This window comes from Aptenodytes forsteri, unplaced genomic scaffold, assembly GCF_000699145.1.
Source record: "Aptenodytes forsteri isolate BGI_AS27 unplaced genomic scaffold, ASM69914v1 Scaffold57, whole genome shotgun sequence".
Taxonomy (NCBI): Eukaryota; Metazoa; Chordata; class Aves; order Sphenisciformes; family Spheniscidae; genus Aptenodytes; species Aptenodytes forsteri.
The window spans coordinates 4,092,632-4,106,521 of record NW_008796220.1 but is presented as its reverse complement, the minus strand read 5'-3'; the positions used below and the strand labels follow the sequence as shown (position 1 = coordinate 4,106,521).

The following is a 13,890-nucleotide window of genomic DNA, read 5'->3' as shown; positions in this document are numbered from 1 at the left end:
GAGGAAAAATGTCTTTCCTGAAAGAGTGGTTAAACATTGGACCAGGCTGCCCAGGGAAGTGGTGGAGTCCCCATCCCTGGAGGTATTTAAAAGACGTGTAGATGAGGCACTTAGGGACATGGTTTAGTGGGTGGTGGTGTTGGGTCGACGGTTGGACTCGATGATCTTAGAGGTCTCTTCCAACCTCAATGATTCTATGAATTCTATGATTCTATGGAAGGCACAAGGTGGGTGTGCAGGAACAGGGAGCACGGGAAACGGCTTGCAAAAGATGATTCGCAATGGCTTGTTTCTCTCTGATAGAGGAATGATCCACTCCACTTTTTTTGCAGGAAAGAGCAGCTCCTGCAGAGCAGCTAACTCACTGTGGCAGGTTGTCTAGTAATTACAGTACTATATTTGCAGGTTATAATGATGCACTGGTGGACTTTGTTCAGGAATTTTTTACTATATTTGCAGCCTATTCTGAGGGCTTGTCTGCTTGTGATGATGGCCTGTAAGAGAGGTTTCACTCTGACAACCTTCCTATGACATGGCATGGATGTTGTAACCTTAATCCATCATTTCTGCACCCAGCCCGTATCTTCTCTCCAAACTTCAGTCTATCCATGTGGAAGTCTGTAATGAATTCTGCCCCAAAGCCCTCCCCTCTCCATCATAACTCCCATCTGAGCAAGCCAAACAAGATGGGAGTACTGGGTCTGGCTGGGATGGAGTTAATTTTCCTCATAACAGCCCATAAGGTGCTGTGTTTTGGATTTGTGGCTAAAACAGTGTTGATAGCACACCAGTGCTTTGGCTGTTGCTGAGCAGTGCTTGCACAGCATCAAGGCTTTCTCTTTCTCCCACTCTGCCACTGTAATGAGTGGGCTGGGGGTTGGGAGGGGCTACAGCTGGGAAAGCTGACCCAAATTCACAAAAGGAATATTTCAAACCATATAACATCATGTTTAGCAATAAAAAACAGAGGTGCGGGGCAGGGTTGTCTTCCAAGGTGGCCATTGCTTGGAGACTTGCTGGGCATCCGTCTACTTGTGGGAGGTAGTGAGTGATCGCCTTCACATCATTTGTTTTTTCTTCCCTTTTTCTTTCTTTTATTAATCTGTATTTATCTCAACCCATGAGTTTTCTCACTTTTTCTCTTCCTATTCTCTCCCCCATCCCACTGGCAGGTGGGGAGTAACTCAGTGGTTGTATGGGTGCTTAGCTGCAGGCCAGGGTCAACCCACCACAATAGGATATCTAGCCCACCTTTTAGACACCTTCTAATGGACCACTTTTGAATAAACAGAAGGTTTTTCCCAGCCCAGAAAAAACCTTTAACTCCCTTGTGTCATCTCAGTCAGCTGATTTACACAAAGCAATATTTGTTTTAGGAAGAACTCAAAGGTCACCTAAAATGGACCACTCCTGGCATTGAAATCCTTCCTTCTGGCTGAAAGGGAAGCTGTGTCTCATTTGCCTTCTAGGCATTTCTACAGCTCTTGCTTTATCAGGCTGTTAGTGCAAGCACCGATGGGTTATTCCTGCCCCAGGTTCTCCCTAAACACCCTGTGAAGTAGGGACAGCTAATACCATCCTTGTTTGGCAGCAGAGAACTGAAGCATAGGGATAGCGAGGTTCTGTTTACATGGTTGACCGCTGCCAATCCAGCACTTAAACCCACCTCAAGAGGTCAGAAAATGCTGTGGCAGGCCAGGTTTGAGGATGCCTGTGAGTGGCAGAGCTGTATGTATTCCCCATTTAAATCTTAATACGAAACATTAATTTCCAAATGCCTTCCCCAAAAACATAATAGAGCTGTGATCTAGTATGTAATTTACTGTCCTCGGAAATTCCTCAAAACAGCAGAGCTTCCCCCAATTGTTCATGTACAGAGGAAAAGCTCTACTAAAGTTCCTGCTTTGTCTCGCTCCTGTGACCACAGCCTTGGCCCTCGACAACCATCAGGCTGAGTGTGTAAAAACCATCTTCATTCCAAAGCTGTCCCTACGTGCCTTATGACAGGCTGTTCACAGCATGCCCCTTGCTCCTGAATTGTTTTACTGTTCCTTCTTGAGGGAGAAATTCTTTAAATTCCTACGTGGGGTCCCTAAAATCTGGGTCAACCAATCCTATGGCTGAGATCCCGGATGAGCCTATGCATGCCTCAAGTCTCTCCGGCCGTAAAACAGGACTGATGGCACTTCCTTCCTTCCTTCCTCTCACTATCCGTCCTGTTTCAAGCTTAAAAAGTCCCATTGCTGTTCATAACACTGACTCTTGTCTCAGTAAGGACACACGAGATGTTGGAATCATACAATCATAGAATGGTTTGGGTTGGAAGGGACCTTAAAGATCATCTAGTTCCAACCCCTCTGCCATGGGCAGGGACACCTTCCACTAGACCATGTTGCTCAAAGCCCCATCCAACCTGGCCTTGAACACTTCCAGGGATGGGGCATCCACAGCTTCTCTGGGCAGCCTGTTCCAGTGCCTCACCACCCTCACAGTAATGAATTTCTGTTCCAGTGCCTCACCACCCTCATAGTAATGAATTTATTCTAATATCTAATCTAAATCTACCCTCTTTCAGTTTAAAACCATTACTCCTCGTCCTATCACTACACTCCCTGATAGAGTCCCTCCCCATCTTTCCTGTAGGCCCCCTTTAAGTACTGGAAGGCTGCTATAAGGTCTCCCCAGAGCCTTCTCTTCTCTAAGCTAAACAACCCCAACTCTCTCAGCCTTCCTTCATAGGAGAGGTGTTCTATGCTATTAATGTAAATCTCCCTCAAAAAGTGCCTGCTCTTTTCCTAAATGCCTAATTTCTGGCTCCAGCACTGTTTCAGCACCATAGTACCAAACTTGGTGAAGGCTTAATCCGACAGCAGTTAAGGGAGGCTTCCCTTGTCCCTAATGTAAGTGCAGATGCTTTTGAGGGTGTTGAAGCAGAGGAGATTCCTGCTGAAGTAAGACTTAGATTGCCTGTACAGTCAGTGGAGACAAACACAGGTGCCTGTGAAGATTTGCCATGGGAGATGCCACCAAAATTAGGCACCAACCTTGTCTAATTGCGGGTGGAGAAGCTAAAGAATATTCCTAATCCTGAAACTTGCATTTTACCTTAGAGCATGCTGGGATTAGGAGAAACACATGCAACAGCAACAGTGCAGTGTGAGAGACTGGAGTCGTTCCCTAACCCTGAGGCCATCTGTCAGGGCACAGCTCACCTCCATATGCCTGAACTCTCCTTTTCCCTCTAAAACAAGGCAGCCTAGGCTGTGCGGCTGACTGGGAACAGCCCCTGGCCCATACTGTCCGTTGAATCATTTCTGTGAATCTTGGCATTGGCTGAGACAGGGAACAGGCTAACTATTGACTGGGTCTCCCAGAAAGAGACCTCAGCAGCTCATCTGCTCTGGCCCTACATCTCATGGCAGGTGTTTGTTTAAGCTCTCCGAAGGCACCCCGGGGCCCGAGAAATGCCAGTCCTCTACCCAGCTGAGTGTTGGATCTCATGAGCAAACCCGCTGTCAGCTGCAAGTTATCTTTGCATTGCCGTGCTTTTACGCCATGTGAGCCCAACATGCACCATAGGGGTTCACAAGGCTGGACCATTCCTGAAGTGTGATGTCATTTTGAACCAGGCCAAGCATCTGTCTGAAGTCTAATATTCCTTAAAGTCTTCTGAATATTAATAAAACAAACTAGTCCCAACCTTGTTGATGATATTCTGTCTTGATCTCGCACCTAATGCCAATGATGAAGATGAAAGAGCTCTGATGATTTTGAAAACATTATAGACAAGTGTAACCTTCAAAGAAGTTAAATACTAGCACTGTTTAGCATTTCTGAGTTATCCTGTGCTCTGGAAGACAGACCAGTAGAAAAATAATAAGGCTGGAAGTGAGATCAGTGGAACAAAATATAAACAATTATTTTCTCTCTCAGGTTTGATCATTACAGAAGGGAATTATGAGATATAGACAACAGAGACCTGCCTTCACTGATCTAGGGGATTTCCCTCCATTTATATGATTCTTTGTGCAAAAGGTGGATGCTACTTTGTACTTCTACATTTTTGCTGTTAGGTTTGACAGGCCGGGCCCTCAGGCCGGAAGCTCCTGCTGTCCAGAATGGGATTATACAAACTCCAAATGGCCTACACAACTTGCAGTAGCTTCCTATACAGCCAGCTGCGCTTGCAGCAATAACAGGGAAAAAAATCAAGAGGTTAATAAAATGAAACGAGCAGGAAGCATGCAGTCATCAGACTTTCTAGTACTTCGGTCTATAGAAGTAACCCGTGGCTGGCCTGATTTAGGGACCTAATCCAAAAGTCATTGAAGCCCATGGAAATTCCACTTCAACGGATGTTGTTAGACCTCACGCTTCACTATATCAGTACGGGAGTGAGTACATGGAGAGTTCCACCATCCCTGTATCCACACACAGCTGAGCTCCAAATGTCTTGTGTTGTTGATGCTGGCTGTGAGATAGGCCTGCCACTAACTGCTGCAGATGCTCCAAAAAGGATGAGGAGGGGGAAGGGAAAGTTCATGGCTCCATCCCTTCTCCCATCCCAGCCATCAGAGTCGAGTGAATGCATGCTTGTGTGTGCTTTTCCACAGCCTTTCAAAACATATGGTACTCAGCTATGTGCAAAGAGCTGGAATAGCAGAGTGGAACTTATTGTTTCACATGTTATTTTTTTTCTTTGTTCCTTCTACAAAACTCCAACATAAAGGTCAAGCAGGAGCCTTTAGCTGGTGTTGAGCAAAATCTCCTGAGCAGGAGAAGGTAGGAAAAGGGCAAGAATTGGGCAAGGCTTTCTTTTTCCAGTGAAGTGCTGATTTAAATGCCTTTTTCACTTTGGCTTCAGCTACCACTGTTTTCAGCCTGGCATATTAATGTGCCACATGGCACGGGGAGCATTCATCCCTTCACTTATGAGTGCCATGACATCTGTTTGCACACAACTAACTCACAAAAAATAAGAATTGCCCCCACAGTACCCCTGAAAACGAAACCTTTGCACAAGTCCTACAGATCCCTTAGCATACTAGCTAGCTCTGCTGCCTGTACCATGCTAGGCACAAAGCTGGAATAACACAGTTCCTCAAACATCACAGAGAAAGTATCTCACAGCCTGTTTATTGCCTGTTTGAATCCTTATCACTAAGCTGTTCGATTTGGAGTCCTTGATTAATTTGTGTTTATTTTATTTTTGTTCTCATTCAGATGTGTTATCTAAGGTCAGTGCAACTTCCCCTGTCCCCCCTTTCCCCCCTTTCCCTTTTAGCCAACTCTCCCATGAAATATTGTTGTGCCTGGGTGTGTGTTCTTAAAGTCATTGTGTGTTTTATGTCTGAAACAAACATTGTCTGATCATCCAAATTATTACGCACTACCCAAAGGTCATGTTTTATGCACAGAAGGGAAAGCTCTTCTGTTGTGGCTGAGGAAGAACAAACTGGACGGTCACTGAAAACAAGGGCTTTGTCCCCAAAGATCGAGACTCTGAAAAAATTCCCAGTGACTCTTTGAAAAGGGTAAACCAGGGCTCAGCTGCTATCAGGTACTGGGCAGCCATGGAGCTAGACTGTCTTGTGCCAGCCACACCTTCACACCTTCTAATCTTTAGCAGCGCCTGGTTCCTCCCTCCATGCGTCCTTCACCTCCACAGATCTCATGGCACCATAGGCCTTTCATGCAGAATGTCTAAAGGGAGGCAGAGCTGTTTAAGCCACAGGAAAATGCTGGCATGGGGACAACGGATCTTAGTTAAGTTCAAAAAAGATGTAGGCCAATTGGAAAGATGCAGAGCAGAACAAGTACTGAAGAGGTGGGATGACTGCTGTGCTAGAATGGCACAGGACTCTTCAGCCTAGACAGCTGATGGGGAATGTAAAAGTGATGTCTGCTGCTACGAGGCCACGGAGCAAGTGTGCCATCCAGTGTGATAATTAAGGACCAGACCTGACCCTAATGAGTGGCAGATTCAAAGCAAGCAAAGGAGACTTAGACCTCCTTGCTCCTGGATGTTCTGGACGTTGGACACTCTCCTGGGTTTTCTTAAGGTTTACTTCATTTTGTGTAAGCTTCATAGGCCATTAAGGGCTATTAAACACCAAGGTCTTGCCTCTGCCTCCAGAAGTCCCTGTACCTCTGACAGCCAGAGGCAGAAAGCACGTTCTGAAGATGTGCTGCTACAAGCTTACTTTGCTTTTGTAAAACCCTTCCCTAGGGCCTCTGCTGTGGCCCTCTTTGCGTAAGAAGCGACTGGGCTAGAGGATCCTTGGATCCAACCAAGTGCAAATCTGCTTATGGCATTAAGCAACCACTACCCATTAGAGAAGTTGGGGAATGGTCTCTCAGTGTGAACAAAGGAGGAAAAACACGGACTTAACCGCTTTTACAATGAGGCTTGACAAACCTCCAAAGCAGAATACAGGAGGCCGACCACACAGGGGGGTCATAGCCTCAGTGACCCAGGACGTGTCTTACAGCCCTAGGAGAGGGCCACGAGCTGAGGCTATGGACTAATATTCAACTCTGCTGGTTGAAGATGTTGCAGCTCCAGAGTTGTTTGTCATCCTCTTCCCGCTGATGCCAAAGGTGTGTTCATCTCTACTTCTGCACAAGAGGGGACACATTCCCAGACACAGAATATAGAAAAGTTTCAGCCAACAGGAATAAAATACCTCAGTCTGGGATGGCTGCACGAGGGTGGATAACTCTGTGTATTCTAACACAGAAATGCTTGTTTCAACTTACACTTCTGCTCTCATAATCCCTCACCAAAGAAGCCACTCCAGGGTGGTGCTTCTTTAGTTCCCCTCATCAGTTATTTATAGACATTGACAAGATCCCTCTGTGCCTTTCTTTTTCCAGGCTAAACAGTCCCAGCTCTCTCAGCCTTTTCTGGTATGACAGATGCTCCAGCCCCTTAATCATCTTCGTGGCCCTTTGCTGGACTCACTCCAGTATGTCTATGTCCCTCTTGTACTGAGAACTGGACACTGTGCTTCAGAAGCATCCAGAACCAGGAAATCTTCTCATCATTAATCTGGTATCAAATGAGAAATGTTGTCCCAAAGACTCTAGAAAGAAGACATGTCTGGGCAGGCTAAGAGAGGCTACCAAATGTGTCTTCCTGTAAGAGAAAAGAGTGTGGAAATCTGGGAGTCATACAGAAGCATAAGGTGGAATGAGCTAGGTCCCACTGAGTGAACAGAGGCTACCTGAGCTAGGGAACCCAAGTAATGAGCCACAGGGCTGTGAGAGTGTCTATAGAAGCAGTCTGGCCACCAGACCTGAGCTACCAAACCCTGCTGCAAGGGATTATACAGCATGCCAACAATATATTACTTCTGGCTCTGGTACAACCCAGGTGTCTCTGCACCATGCTACACTGGTAAGGCCATAGAAGCCATGAGCTATGTGGGCATCATCTCTCTGCCGAAGTTGGAGGTACCTACTCTGAAGAAAAGTTAGTTCTCAGCAGGCCTTTCTCATCCTAATACAGTGAAATGGCTGTAAGTGCAGGTGAACTTTGTTACCTAACCCCATGAGAGAGGCAGGCCAGAGGTCTAGCGTTAGTGTGGTAGCTTCCCAGACAGGTCAGCTGTACAGCTAGCCAGCAACCGGGACAGTGCTAATGTCTTGCCAAATGTGGCAGACTGTTTCTCACCTTCTTCCTTCCCTTAGCTAATGCTTAGCCAATAACTATTGCAGTTAATGCTTATTCATGTCAGAATACCCTCACTGATCCAGCAGATTGCTGTTCGCCACTGACAAGCGGTAAATCCAACTGTGAACTCTTCCAGGAGGGCTAGGAGGACGTTCCAGGGCTGGCTGGTACTGTCCAGCTGAACGGCCAAATTATCACATCCTTCAAGCACTCCTAATGCTCTGAGAGCAGCTGACAGAACTTTCCATGAGCATTAGGAGTGCTTGAAGGATGTGATAATCTGGCTGTTCAGCTGGGCAGGATTTTCTATGCTCTCGATTATCTGTCTGAGTGGTTCCTATTCCAGCTACTGTGCCTTGCAAACATGAGTCTTGCAGAGTTGTTTTCTTCTTGCAGGAAGTACTGCTTGGTCATGGTATGATTTGAGCCTGATCTGCAGATAGCTGGCACTAAATTATTTTCATTTTCCATGTAGACTATTTGAGTATGTAAAAAGGTCACCACCAATTCACGGGAAGGCTTACAGAGGAATAGAGGAATTTAAAGTCACAGGTCAAGAAGGAAAAGTATATACTTCATAAACACGGATGGAAAATGTGACTTAATGTAGGGTGTGAACCAGAGCCTTTCTCTGGAAATATCATTTTGGGGAAACTCTTGATAAGGCTGTAGATACAGTTCACCTCCTCTGTGCTTAAACCAATGGGAATGTTGTGCTGGAGAGGTCCAGAAAGGAATTCCTGAACTTGCCTACGATGGATATAGCAATGTCCAAACACAGCTCTGAGTACACAGATCGGTGGTCTTGCATGTCTCCTCTGAATCTCTTTGAACTCATTCATTGCACAGAAATTGCAGCAGTGTAGAGAAACAGAAAGAGGTAATTGGAAGAGGTCAATAAACAATCTACCTGGTGCCCCATTGCCACAAACTCACATGGAGGCAGAATCAAGGGCTCCCTTCCATGTCAGCAATTTTATTGCCTGTTCTTAAAAATCTCCACTGAAGGGAACTTTGCAGCTGCCCTGGGTAGCCTAATTCAGTGCTTCTAACCTTTACAATTACACATTTTCCATAATCACCAACACATTTATCTTTGCTTCAGACTGTGTGATTTCACATCACCCTTCACCCAGCTATTGCTGTGAACATTTATGTCAGTTCTTTACCAAGTGGCAAACTGTTATTGTGTCCTTACCTGAGTCTTCTCCTATCTAAACCGAACAACCTTCAACCTGTTCACAAGGTCGTACTCTGCTCATGTCTTAGCATGCTAAGATGGATGCTCTCCAATACAGCAACATCCGGACACAGCACTCCAGCCAAGGCATCAACAGCATCAAGCAGAGTACTTTTGTTACCTTCCAGGTCTTAAATTAAAAATACTTGTTAACAAACTTCAGAATGAGATTAGCCTTATTTCAGCAACATCATGCTGAGTGGAGTTAGGTAGCATTTTGCTAGGACTCCCTCCGGATTCTTTTCTGCAAGACTGAGGTGGGCAAAACTGTATAAAGTCATGTGAGAGATATAATAAATGAAGCCCCAGGCATTGCCAGATTCACCCCCAAACCTTTTATCTCAAAGCAATCTGCCTATTAATTCCAATATGCTTGGGATCCACTCTGTCCTTCCATTTCTAAAGCCCATCTCTCTGAGAGGCTGACCATGCAAAATTCAGACTCAAAAATAATAATGGCAAATGGTGTAAGAACCTGCACTGTTGCATCCAGCTTCTGAGAGGTTCTGCCATCTTTTTCCGAGTCTGGGATACAAGTGGCAATGGGATTTGATTACACAAATTGCTGAGGTTAGATTCTAGAGATGAGACTGAAGTGTTAACAGCCAGGACTGGAATGAAGATGGGTGAGTCAAGAGGGCTGTATCTTCTTAACTTCATTTCTAAGTTGTTTCCACACTTACTTTTGCTTTGAACAGTGTCTCTCAGGTTGCACCTATGTAGGAACATTACCCTGGTCTATTGTGTTCATGCTAGATGAAACGTGTTCTCATGCTTCTGTAACGGCACATTTCCAGTGAATTACAGGATCAGTGTAGCTCTGCCTTGTTTTGGATGAGTGCTCCTGGTTCACAGCAGATATCCTCTAACACAATTTTTGCTTGCTTTCCTGAGCCTGTGATGGCTCTCTAAGTGCAGTCTCAGATGTTTAAACTAAAAGTGTTCTGGGGTTGAAACTTTAGAACTTTAAAATCCAGGAAGTTCACAGTTTCTGGTGACATGACAGTACATGATGAATGCATACAGGAAAAAACAGCAGAATAATCAGGACATCTTCCTGTGCTCACATACCAAGTTGATTACATACTTAATGCTCTGACATTGTGCAATTTTCACATTCTTCTGCAAAGTGAACCAAGATTTCTCATACCTTTAGGCTCCAGTTTGATGATACAGTGTCTTGAGCAGAAACCCTCTTTTAAGGAATCCTTTCCCCTTGCTGACATTCTTTCCCATTCCCACACGCCAAGGTGTTGTTGATTAAAATTGTTGAAAGCTACAGCAACAAAAAAAAAAAGGGGGGAAGAGGCTTTAAATCAGATCGGTTTTCCAGTCAAGGGCTGGTAATGTGAAAGGTGTGGATCCACCCCAGCTAACTCGGTCTAAGCCAAGCCTGCCCTCCTCTTCACCTCATCCTCTGCGCTGGCACTGCTGCTTATCTAAACTTGCGAGGAGACAGCCAAGGGAGCAACACTGGGTGAAAACGACACAGCTGTTTATGTAGGGTTAGACCATGGACTCATGCTGAACTGCTTGCCAGGGCAGAAAGGAAGAGGCCCTCCTTCTCCTTACCCTTCTGCCCTTCCTGCCCACCTCTGTTCCTTCCCCCTTCCCTGCTTGGGGCCACATATCTGCTCCTCTCCTTGCTCTGGCCCTGGCACTCACTGGGCCCTTCTTTGGGCTGATTAAACTCGCTCAGATGAAAGCAAACTAGACGCCTTGTTGCTGGTTTAGTTTTCTGCAGGTACAGTGAGTTAAATTGGCTCAGAGAGGGGTCTGGAAGGCACCAGCACAAGGCCAGCCATAAAACCTGTCTGAAGAGAGAGAGGTGGTTGCATTTAGTGCTGTAGATGTAGCCTTCGTTTTCTGCTTGTTCAGATTCCTGAACCAGCTTGAGTGGGCAATAAACCAGACTGATGCCACTGCAACAGTGGGGACCAGCTGTAAGGGCAACGAGGACATCAATCATGCCAATTTATCACCTTAAAACTGCTGCAGAATGGCAGGCTGAGGGCTGACTCACTACATTGTGGGGAGCAACAGGTGACCAGGTTTGCAGAAAAGGGAAGAGGAATAGGCTGTATTGCTGCCAAGAACAATGCACCCTCAAGTTGGCTCATTGAAGAGAAGTTTACAGTCACGTACCGTGATATCCTTAGGGCCCTTAGTAAATGCTGGCACCTGCAAAGACTGCAGGGCAAACTTTGCGAAACACACATTTTGATTTTTATGACTCAGACCCAGCAAGAGGCAAAATGCTGTGACATGGTTTAGGGCTGTTAGAAATGGAGCAACCGGCACGCTCACCACAGACAGTTGATAGAGGATTGAAGACCTGGTCCAAGCTCACTGTGGCACAAAAATGACCACTACTACTCTAGACAGATAACACCAAGAGCAACCCAAACTATGCCCAATGCTGCCACGACAGCCATCCCTCCCGTTCCCCTGAAACAGCCAATGTCAGCTAGCAACATGACCTTATTGTAACTGCTGGACCAGCCCTGATGTCACAATCCTTTAATTTGGGAACTAGTGCAGAAATGGAAAAGACATGACACCTTATCAGGTACCTTACTGACTTTTTTGCTTCCATTCTTCTTCTGCGGTGTGACAATGAGTGGCATTTACAGCTTGACTCAGTTGTCTACCTTGGAGACGTGTGCCCTTTTGGGATGCCCTGCTGTGTCCCACCTGGCCTTCAGCTGCTGCACGGTGGCTCTGGAGATCCTGGGGCACATCTGCCTACTCCATGAGGCTATCGCCCCCCATGGACTTCTTATGAGAAGTCAGGATCTCCACAGGGACCGTTTCCAGTCTGTGGGGGAACAGGAGCTCTTTCCATAGACCTATATCTCCTGAATTAATCACTGTTTAAAAAATAATCCCCCACAACATGAGTTTAATCCCAGGCTTTTCCACAGGCACTGCATGAGCTCAGTGAGCCAGTGCCTGACACACACTGCTGTGGAAACAAATTCCATTGACAAACCAGCTGTGATCGAACACTGTAGGGACAAGGGCCCCACTGTTTTGGGACAGATGTCCCCTGTTTGCACAGTGGGTTCCTGGCTCCAGATTTTGTTCAAGGTAGAAACATACATAACACATCAGAGTTTCCCCTGATTTCTGGGAATTTCCTGCTCTTCCCCAGCTTTCACAGTAGCCGACAGAGCCGTAGGTCTGCATCTCTGTGCAGCTTCTCCAAGGGCACCAACGCATGTCCCTAATGCCTGCCGGGTCCAGCCCACAGCGAGCATGCTGCCAGCTCGGGTAGGAAAATTCTAGGGTTTTCCTCCCTTGTTAAGTCGAAGCCCACAAACATTTTGCCATAGCTACAAAATATGAGTTTACTGCTTTCAGTCCTCAACACCCTCTTTTGTTAGAACAAAGCAGGTGAGTAACAGCAGCAGAACAAGTTAGTCCACTTGATAAAGTAATCTGCAGATAAGATGCTGAAGGACTTAGATCAGTGCAGGGGGAAATAATGAGTACGACCTGATGAATGGTATCAGGAAATATCTCCTCTTGAAATGCCTTGTGGGTTTTCTGCAGTGGCATCTCTGATCAGCCTCACACTTGAAAATTGAGTGCAGGCTCTAGAGGCAACTTGTTCTCTGGGCAGTAATAACATGTTCAGCTAATTATACAAGTTCCTGTGTCTTGGCTTCCCTTTGAGAGAAATTAAAGCAGCCTGGGCTGTAATAGAAAGCAGAGGACGTTTAAGAGGGACCTCATTAGAAGATCTTCTATTTGAATCACCTGAGAAGGTAAACCATATTATATCTCTGGGTGTCGTTTTTATTTTCTAAAACATATGGGCTAGTGACTATTGTGCTGAGTGGATTTGCAAGAAAGGGGGTAATTATTTTGCAACATTGATGAAGAAGAGAAACTTACAGAAAAAGTAAAAAGGAGGTCATGTAGATTACCTATGTCCTGGGTTAAAGTGAGACCTTGCTACTTACCTCTAGGAATCTTCTGCACTTTAGAGTTAACTTTACACATTTTTCAGCCTGAATGCTGTGGAGAAAGAGATTTGGTAGCAAATTTGGGCTTCTTTAGCTCTCTGGGGCTTTAATAAGTCAAAGACAGTGTGTATGAGAAATGATGAATGTGTCCACATAGCTTCGGTTTCACCAACAGAAGGTACATAGATACTTGAGAAATTGCTTGCTGAAAAATTTACAGCAATTCTTTTTTCAATGAGACTTTAAATGAACAAAGGGAACAGCCACGTTACTTGAGAAGGACATTAATATTTTTCTCATCTGCAATTCGATATTTGTTTGCTAGTATTCTGGCTTTCTAGATACTGGTTTGGGATTTTTGGACTTTTGACTAGCTATCAAAGCCTGAGTAGCAGCACGGTTCTCATTTGCATGAGTTGCCCTCTATATGGTTTCTTATGCATACAGTTAACAGGGCATTTGGTCTCAGCTACATGATTGCACAAAGCGTGTATTTGAAAACAGAGGCTGACCCACAACATTTGAATATGAATACAAGTTTGTGAATAGTGCAAAAGATACATGCAAAACTCTAGCAGATGCTGTTTAACCTCATCATAAACTTTGTTTAATGACCTTTTTTCCTTTCTATTATCTGTTTTATCAACCCCTTACCATCAAAATACAAGTTCTGTGTACAGATTAAGCTATTGTACCATATGCTGTGAGCATATGCTGCACATACAAAACTATCAGAAATCTTTGTTTTGTTAGTGTTTCTCTTATTAAGTCATGTCACTATCTCAAGGGCTTGTGTCACAGCTCATAACTTGGCAATGTTTCCCTCTTGATACATTTTGATCCATCTTGGTCTTGGGATCAGCCAGATCCATGGGAGTCTTGAGGTTGTCACAAGCAGATGATGTCTTCAAAATAGCAAAATAGTCTCCTTTGTAGAATGCTGGACATACTGATGGACATGCCCAGGAAACTGAAGAGACACTTCCTTTAACCCAATTCCCCCC

The 13,890-nt window shown here is 45.2% G+C and overlaps 1 protein-coding gene across 2 annotated transcripts in view; it reads left to right on the top strand.

The window, feature by feature from the left end:
* The window catches only part of ADGRF5 (adhesion G protein-coupled receptor F5), a 56,240-nt gene that overhangs the window by 4,014 nt on the left and 38,336 nt on the right, over nucleotides 1-13,890 (top strand). The gene's annotated exons all lie outside the window — the stretch shown is intronic.